We start from the raw sequence: 10,212 nt of genomic DNA on the forward strand, positions 1-10,212 counted from the left end.
GGTGCACTGTAGCAGTGCGCCACCGGGCCGGCCCAGAAGAGATATTTGGAAAGGAAGGATGAAGGTGGAGAATTGTTTTGTTCTACAGTAAATTGTGGGGTATCAACAGATGAGACCCAAAGTGCATCAGCATTCTTCTGAGACTTCAAGTAATTTCCTTGCAAGCTTATTGTTTACTATCTGTAATGTTACACAACTCCTGTGCCATCTCTTAAAAATAAATTAGATTTCAGCAGAAATAATTAGAGGTAGGAAAAGCATTTGCCTGTTCTGTTACCTATGTCCCTAATTACAAACCTATGATCTTCACTGTAGGTGAAACCCTGTTCTCTTCCCTATAAATTTTGTGGGGGATGGCCATTTAGCTCAGGCTTTCAAAATGTCTTTATCTTATTAAAAAAGCTTACATGGAAACCCAATATAGAAATAACATTTTTATAAGGAGCAGCAATCCTTGAAGCCAGAAGCCAGAGGGAGGCCCAAAGCCCTGTCTAATTGTCCTCCTCTCCATCTCATCCCCACTTCCAAATAAACGGGCTATGCAAACCACTCATTAAGATTATCAGCATTTCCCCCAACTATTCACTTTGATTCAATTTTTCTTAAGTGTCCAACTACTATTACATGTAATTTTTCATAGACACTTATTGTTCTTCTGGTCAAAATTGCTCCACCACTCTTTGGGCTCTGGCGTCTTCCAAGAAAAGGGGATCTGGGCCCTCTTCTGCCTCCTTCCCTCCGTCTCTCCCTCCCATATTCTTGTATACCATTCTCCAGGATTGCTTGGAAGATATTCTTGTACCTAGCAGTAGACCCTAAATCAGAGATAATCACCATTTAGATAAAAGATTTCCTTGAAAGGATAAGTGTTATAAAGGTAATGTTTCCCTTGAATTCATGCAGATTAGTGTTCTAGTTAAAATTTATTTATACCTCATGGAGTTCTGGCACACGTGAATATATTTAATGGCATTTGTGCTTTCACTAAGTGTGTTAAAATTAATACTTGGTCTTACAGAATAAGAGGCTGAACTCTGGGCCTAAGATTTTTCAAGATAACTAAGAAGCTTAAAGGGATCAAAGAGACCTCAGTTCGTTTATGCCTACATGTGAACATGTAGTCATTTATTTTTATTGAACACACACAAAAAGAATTTGGATACATAAAGTTTGGTAAAGGATTACTTATTAGAAGGAATGAAAGGCATGGGTATGAGTTCTCCCCTTCTATGACTCATGTACAGAAGCTTACCAAGGTAGGGGAGGGGGTCTCTCTTTGGGGTATGCAAGGTAGCTGTCTTAGTCAGTTTGGGCTGCTATAACAAACTACCATAGGCTGAGTGGCTTATAAACAGCAGAAATTTACTTCTCACAGTTCTGTAGTCTGGGGAGTCTAAGATCAAGGTGCCAGCATATTTGGTGTCTGGTGAGGACCCACTTCCTGGTTTATAGATGGCCATCTTTTCTGTGTCCTCACATGGCAGAAGGGGCAAGGGAGCTCTCTTGGGTATTGTTTATAAAGGCACTAATCACATTCATGAGAGCTTTGTCCTCCTGACCTAATAACATACCAAAGGCATCTTCATCTCCATTTGGCACTTCCAAATACTATCACACTAGGGAATAGGATTTCAGCATATGAATTTTGGAGGGACACATTCAGTCCATAGCAGTGGCTTTGTAATGAATTCTTTTTTTTTTTTCCTTTTTGTCTTTTTTCGTGTCTGGCAACGGATCGCAACCCTCAGTGTCGCACCCGCACCTCGCTCAGCCAGTGAGCGGGAACCAGTCTGTATGTGGGATCCGAACCCTTGGCGGGAGCGCTGCCACACTCCCAAGCGGCGCACTGTAGCAGTGAGCCACCGGACCGGCCCTGTAATGAATTCTTTATGTCCAGTAAAATAATTCTCCACTTTTAGAAACCTGAGTCCAAAACATAACATATTTAGTAATTCTCAGATCTATTAGTGGTGATTATTCACTTTGCATAAGGTCTTTGCAAGTAAGCATATTTACCAAAATTCCTGAAAATAGCTCTCTCCTAGTGCTTCCTAGGGATTGTTTACAGATTATTAACAATCTGGAATAAGGAGAAGAGAAACTTAAAACTAAGGTATTTAGGGATCTTCTGGCTCTTTGAAGAACAATTGGCAATGGTGGTAAAGGATCTCTGATGTTATTTAACTTCCTCAAATTCAGCTTATACATATCTATTTTTAAAATTTATTTATTTTATTTTGTAATTATACATTTTTTATGAAGCACAGTTTGTTGTTTTGATACATACATACATTGTATAATGATCCAATCAGAATAGTTAACTACATATCTATTTTTAAAATTTATTTATTTTATTTTGTAATTATACATTTTTTATGGAGCACAGTTTGTTGTTTTGATACATACATACATTGTATAATGATCCAATCAGAATAGTTAACATATCTATCACCTAAACATTTATCATTTCTTTGTGGTTGTAACATTCAAGTTCCTCTTTTCTGACTATCTTAAAATATATGATACAATATTATTAGCTTTAGCCACCATAGAGCACCAGAACTTATTCTTCCTATCTAACTGTAACTTTGTAACTTTATACCCATTTGCCAAAGTCTCCCCACCCTCCCACCATTCAAGTTCCTCTTTTCTGACTATCTTAAAATATATGATACAATATTATTAGCTTTAGCCACCATAGAGCACCAGAACTTATTCATCCTATCTAACTGTAACTTTGTAACTTTATACCCATTTGCCAAAGTCTCCCCACCCTCCCACACCCCTTCCCTCCCTTTCTTTGCCTCTGGTAACCACTATTCTACTCTGTATTTTTTTCTTTTAAATTTATTTATTTATTTTTAATTAACCTATGATAATTATATATATTTGTGGAGTACATTGTGATATTTAGTTACCTTTATATAGTGTTCAATGATCATATCAGGGTATTTAGCATGTCCATCATCTCAAACATTTGTCATCTTTTTGTGTTGGGAACATTCAGAATCCTCTCAATTAGCTACTTGAAGTTATACAATAATTTGTTGTTTACTGTAGTCTCCCTATATTGCTATAGAACACTAGGTTTTATTCTGTCTCTACAATATTGTATGCATTGACACCCTTTCCCAATTTCCCTATGTCTCTCCACTTGCCAGTCTCTAGTAACCACTATTCTCCTCTCTACTTCAGTGCGGTCAACATTTTTAGCTTCCACATATGGGTGAGAACATGCAGTATTTCTCTTTCTGTTCATGGCTTATTTCACTTAACATGATTATCTCCAAGCTTATCCATGTCATTGTGAGTGACAGACTTTCATTCTTTTTTATGGCTGGGTGGTATTCCATTGTGTATATATACCACATTTTCTTTGTCCAGTCATTCAGGGATGGACTTTTAGATTGGTTCCAAATCTTGGCTACTGTGAATAGAGCCACAATAAACATGGGAGTGCAGGTATCTCTTCAACATGTAGATTTCCTTTCCTTTGGGTATATACCCAATATTGGGATTGCTGGATCATATTGTAGTTCTATGTGTAGTTGTTTGAGAAATCACCATACTATTTTCCGTAATGGCTTTACTAATTTACATTCCCACCAACAATGTATGAGTTCTCCTTTTTCCACATCCTTGTCAGCATTTGTTATTTTCTGTTTTTTTTCTTTGTTTGTTTGTTTTTAGTAATAACCATTCTAACTGGGGTATGATGATATCTCATTGTGGTCTTGATTTATATTTCTCTAATGATTAGTGATGTTGAGCATTTTTCATATACCTGTTGGCCATTTATATGTCTTCTTTTGATAAATGCCCATTTAGCTCCTTTACCCATTTTTTAGTCAGATTATTTTTTTTTAGTATTGAGTTGAGTTCCTTATATATTCTGGATATTAATCACTTGTCAGATACATAGTTTGCAAATATTTCCTCCCATTCTGCAGGTTTTCTCTTCATTTTGCTGGTTGTTTACTTTGCTTTCCAGAAGCTTTTTAGTTTGGCATAATCCCATGTGTTTATTTTTTCTTGTGTTGTCTGTACTTTTGAGATCTTATTCATAAAGTCTTTGCCCAGTCCTACATCCTGAAGTGTTTGCCCTGCGTTTTCTTCTAGGAATTTTATAGTTTCAGGTCTTCTATTTAAGTATTTAATCCATTTTGAGGCAATTTTTGTATGTGGTGAAAGATAGGGGTCTAGTTTCAATCTTCTGCATGTGGATATCCAGTTTCCCAGTACCATTTATTGAAGAGACTGTCCTTTCCTGAGGGTGTATTCTTGGCTCCTTTGTCAAAAATCAGTTGGCTGTAGGAATGTGGATTTATTTCTGGATTCTCTGTTCTGTTTCATTGTTCTGTGTGTCTGTTTTTGTGTCAGTACCATGTTGTTTTGATTACTATACATTTGTAGTATACTTTGAAGTCAGGCAGTGTGATGCCTCCTGCTTTGTTCATTTTGCTCAGAATCCCTTTGGCTATTCAGGGTCTTTGTTGTTTCATATACATTTTTGGATTTTTTTGTTTCTGTTTCTGTGAAGTATGTCATTGGTAGTTTGATGGGAATTGCATTGAATCTGTAGAATGCTTTGGGTAGTATGGTCTTTTTTGATAATATTAATTCTTCCAGTCCATGAACTGGGGATGTCTTTCCATTTTTGTGTGTCTTCTTTAATTTCTTTAATCAGTGTTTTATAGTTTTCTTTGTAGAGATCTTTCACCTCCTTGGTTAAATTTATTCCTAGGTATTTCATATTATTTTTCTTGCTATTATAAATGGGGTTGCTTTCTTGATTTCTTTTTCTGCTAGTTTGTTGTTGGTCTATATAGATGCTACTGATTTTTGTATGTTGATTTTGTATCCTGCCACTTCACTGAATTTGTTTATCAGGTCTAAGAGTTTTTTGGTAGAATCTTTAGGTTTCTGTCTATATGAAATCATATCATCTGCAAACTGGGACAATTTGACTTTCTCCTTTCCAATTTGGATGCCTTTTATTTCTTTCTCTTGCCTAATTGCTCTGGCTAGGTCTTCCACTACTATATTAAACAAAAGTGGTGAGAGTGGGCATCTTTGTCTCATTCCAGTACTCAGTATGATGTTAGCTGTAGGATTTGTCATGTATAGCCTCTATTGTATTAAAACACTTTCCTTCTGTACCTAATTTGTTGAGACTTTTCATCATAAAGTGATGTTGAATTTTATCAAATGCTTTTTCTGCATCTATTGAGATGATCGTGTGTTTTTTCTTTCATTTTGTTGATGTGATGCATCACATTTATTGAATTGTGTATGGGTTTTTTTTGTGTGTGTGTCTTTTTTCTGACCGGCCGCACCGTGCTCAGCCAGTGAGCGCACCGGCCATCCCTATATAGGATCCGAACCTTTTTTGTCTTTTTTCTGACCGGCCGCACCGTGCTCAGCCAGTGAGAGCACCGGCCATCCCTATATAGGATCCGAACCTGCAGTGGGAGCGCTGCTGTGCTCCCAGCGCCGCACTCTCCCGAGTGTGCCATGGGGTCAGCCCCTTGAATTGCGTATGTTGAATCATCCTTGCATCCATTGGATAAATCCCACTAGGTAATGGTGTATAATCTCTTTGATGTGCTATTAGATTTAGCTTGCTAGAGTTTATTGAGGATTTTTGCATCTGTGTTCATCAGGTACATTGGACTGTAGTTTTATTATTTTGTTGTATCCTTGTCTGGCTTTGGTATCAGGGCAATGCTGGCCTCATTGTAGGAATTTGAAATAATTCCATCCACTTCAATTTTTCTGGAATTCAGCAGTATAGCCATCTGGTCCTGAGTTTTACTTTGTTGGGAGACTTTTCACTACTGATTTGATTTCATTACTTGTTATTGGTCTATTTGGGTTTTCTGTTTCTTCTCGGTTCAGTCTTAGCAGGTCATATGTGTCCAGGAATTTATCCGTTTCCTCTAGGTTTTCAAGTTTATTGGTGTATAGTTGTTCATTACAGTCTCTAATGATTCTTTTTATTTCAGTGGTGTCAACTGTGGTTTTTCCTTTTGCATTTCTGATTTTATTTATTTGGGTCTTTCCTCTTTTTTTCTTGGTTAATCTAGCTAATGGTTTGTCTATTTTGTTTATCTTTTCAAGAAACCAACTTTTTAAGTCTCAATTTCATTCATTTCTGCTCTGATTTTTATTATTTCTCTTCTACTTACTTGGGTTTGATTTGTTTTTGCTTTTTCAGTTCCTTGAGATGCATTGTTAGGTTGTTTATTTGAAATCTATTTTTTTGATGTTAGTGTTTATTGCTGTAAGCTTTCCTCTTAATACTGCTTTAGCTGTATTTCATAGGTTTTGTATGTTGTGTTCATGTCTTGATTGAAGTAATGTCTTGATTTCTCTCTTCATTTCTTCTTAGACCCATTGGTTGTTCAGTAGCATGTTATTTAATTTCCATGTATTTCTGTCTTGATGATCCTGTTCAATTGTTGAGAGTAGGGTGTTGAAGTCACCAACTATTACTGTGTTGGAGTCTATCTCTCCTTTTAAATCTCATGATATTTGTTTTGTATATCTGGGTGTCCCAAAGTTGGGTGCATATATATTTATAACTGTTATATCCTATTGTTGTATTGATCCCTTTATCATTCTGTACTGCCCTTCCTCATCTCTTAGAACAGATTATGATTTAAAGTCTGTTTTATCTGATGTAAGTATAGCTACTCCTACTTGCTTTTGTTTTTCATTTGCATGGAATTTTTTTTCTCCCTACCTTCACTTTCTGTCTATGTGTGTCTTTTTAGGTAAGGTGTGTTTCTTATAGGCAGCATATGAGTCACGTTTGTTTGTTTGGTTTTAACCCATTCAGCCAGTCTATGTCTTTTTTTTTTTTTTGTCTTTTTCCGTGTCCGGCAACGGGATCGCAACCCTCGGTGCTGCTCCCGTGCCTCTCTCAGCCAGTGAGTGGGAACCGGTCTGTATGTGGGATCCGAACCCTCGGGCGGGAGAGCCGCCGCGCTTCCCAAGCGGCACACTTATCCAGTGCGCCACCGGGCCGGCCCAGTCTATGTCTTTTAATTGGGGCATTTAATCCATTTGCATTCAAGGTTATTACAGATATGTGAGGTCTTTTACTCCTGTCATTTTGTTGACTGTTTTCTGATTGTTTTTTGTATCCTTTGTTCCTTTTTTCCTCTTTTATTGTTTATCCTTGCAGTTTGGTGGTTTTCTATATTGATAAGATTTTATTTCTTTTTCTTCGTAAATTTTGTATCTGTGCTACCAGTAAGTTTTATATTTTCAGGTGTTTTCATGATGGTTGTTACAGTTCCTTCTCTTCTAGATGTAAGGCTCTCCTAAGTATTTCTTATTGAGACTGCTCTGTTGGTGATGAATTTTCTTAATTTTTGCTTGTCTAAGAAAGACTTTATTTCCCCTTCATTTCTGAATGACAGTTTTTCTGGGCATAATATTCTTTACTAGCAGTTTTTTTCTTTCAATACTTTGAATATATCATTCCATTCTGTCCTTTCCTGTAGGGTTTCTGTTTAGAAGTCTGCTGTTAGTCTAATGGGGTTCCCTTATAAATGACCGGACAATTTTCTCTTGCTGTTTTTATCAGCATCTGCTCTAACCAACTGAGCTAACCAGACAGCCCCCTTCTTACTGTTCTGACAATTCTCTCTTTGTCTTTAACTTTGGATAGTTTGACAACAATGTGTATTGGAGAAGACCTTTTGGGTTGAATCTATTTGGGGACCTTTGAGATTCCTGGATTTGGATGTTCGTGTCTTTCCCAAGATTAGGGAAATTTCCAGCTATTATTTTGTTAAAGAGGTTTTCAATATCTTTTTTGTTTGCTTCTCCTTCTGAAATGCCCATAATTCAAATATTTGTTTGCTTGATAGTATCCCCTAGATCTTGAATGGTTCATTCTTTTTTATTCATTTTTCTTTTTTGTCTTCTTGAGTTATTTCAAAACAGCTGTCTTGAAGATCAGAAATTCTTTTTCTGTTTGATCTAGTCTGTTGTTGAGACTCTTAGGTGTATTTTTTATTTCATTCAATGAGTTCTTCAATTATATGATTTGTTTGATTTTTTTTTTTTCCTTTTTGTCTTTTTTCATGACCGGTAATGGGATCGCAACCCTCGGTGTCACGCCCGCACTGCGCTCAACCAGTGAGCGGACCGGTCTCTATATGGGATCCAAACCCTCGGCGGGAGCACCGCCGCACTCCCAAGCACCGCACTTACCGAGTGCACCACCGGGCCAGCCCTGATTTTTTAAAATGTCATCTATCTCTTCAGATCACAAATACTTTTTGTGATTTGGTTGAATTGTTTGTATTCTCTTGTATCTCAGTGAGTTTCCTTAAGATTATTAATTTGAATTCCTTTTCTGGCAAGTTGGCAATTTCCAATTCTTTGGGATCACTTACTGGAGCATTACTGTGTTTCTTTGGTGGTGTCATGTTTCCTTGTTTTTTCATGTTTCTTGTTTCCCTGCATTGACATCTGTGTATCTGGTTGAACAGTCACCTCTTTGAGTTTTGTAAAGTGGCTTGTGAGGGGAAAGACCTGCAAATACATACTAGAGTGTTGATTGGACAGAGTATAATAGCTTTGTTCTGGATGGGTACAGTAGTATAGACTCTGTGTAGTTTCTTCAGCTATAATTCCCTTTTTCTATATCTTCAACTGACTCAATGATCTATGCTTTGGAGGTTTGTGGTGGTGGTGGCACAGCTTTGCAAAGGGAGGGATCGCTGGGTTGGTTCATAGGCTGGGCCATGTGCACATGCATCCAGTGGGCTGGTTGTCTCAGGAGCTGACTCATTGTTGATGGTGTAGCTGGATTGATTCTCAGGCTGTGGGCACATGCCATGTCAGGTTCTCCAGGATTGGTTCACCAGTGGTAGGGTAACTGTGCTGTTTCTCTGACCAAGGATGGGCCTGCCAGGGTCAGTCAGCCTAGCTATTTCTTGCTTGGATATGTGTGCATGCAGTGGTTCAAAGGCTCAGGGGTGGGTCTTCCAGGGGAGTGACAGCTGGGCTGATTCTCTGAGCTGGGGGCATGGGTATGATTTGGCTCAGCTAGCTGGGTGCACATCTGCCAGTGGCCCATCCACTGTGCCACTTCTTGGACCAGGTGTGAGGTCATACTTCCCTTGGAGGTTTGAGAGCTGGTCTGCCAAGGGTGAGACTTCTGAGCTGCTTCTGGTGAGGTGGGTGAGGCTGCTAGATGGGGTCCTGACCAGCCACTTCTTGGGTGGTTGGCTAGGTTGGAAAACAGGCCTGCTGGGAGGGGGCCCAGCCAGCCACCTCTCAGGCAGTGGGTGAGGCCTCAAGGTGGGCTACAGAGAGGGGGCCAGGCCAGCTGCTTCTTGGGCAGTGGGCAAGGCCACTAGATAGGCCTTCAGAGAGGGAACCAGGCCAGTCACTTCTGAGATGGTGGGCAAGGTCAGGAAATGGGCCTGCTGAGAGGGAGCCTGGCCAGCCCCTCCTTGGGCTGTGGGAGGCCTCCAGGTGGAGCTGTTAAAGGTGAAATCATCTGGCCCCATGGCTTCTCTGAGAGGGTGTGGATACACTTTATTTTCATTGTCTTGAGGGTATATATTTCCACTGGATTGAGGGAGTGTTTGTTAGGGTAGAGACCCATGAGCTGTTTTCCAGGTTGGGGGCTCAGGCACACTGAACTCAGCCAGCTGGTGGTGGATGGGGAGGACGGAGGGGGGGGGGTGATCTGCCAGAAGCAAGTATGCCTGTCTGATCTTTGTCTGGGATGTGGGGATGCATCAGTTCAGTAGTCCTGGGATTGGCATCCCACACTGTAGGACTAGAGTCACAGAAGCTGTGGGCCTAGGCTTTAAGCTGCTGGGAGTGGGGCATTGTAGCCTTTAGTGTGAGTATGCTGAGATGACTATGGAGCCTTAAGACTGGGGAAATGCCAGGGCAGTGCATGTTCCTGCAATGGTTCTAGTTTCAAGATGGTGCTATACTGCATCAGCTTGGATCAAAGAGTAGGGGGTGGGGAGTACACAATATGTGCCCCTGTTCTGGAGCAATGCAGTGCATGGATTCTAGGCAGCTCCCCATATTCAGCTCCAGGCTTGTTCTGCAAAAGGATCTGCAGGCCTCTGTGGTGAGGATGGGGGTTGGTGTGGGGCCTTTTTTGCTGCAGGGGAAAATTCTATGCTGGTCCTGGTGGTAGAGACATGGTGACTAAGGCTGTGCACCTCT

The sequence above is a fragment of the Galeopterus variegatus genome, unplaced genomic scaffold, assembly GCF_000696425.1.
Source record: "Galeopterus variegatus unplaced genomic scaffold, G_variegatus-3.0.2 Scaffold7296, whole genome shotgun sequence".
NCBI classification, from domain to species: Eukaryota; Metazoa; Chordata; class Mammalia; order Dermoptera; family Cynocephalidae; genus Galeopterus; species Galeopterus variegatus.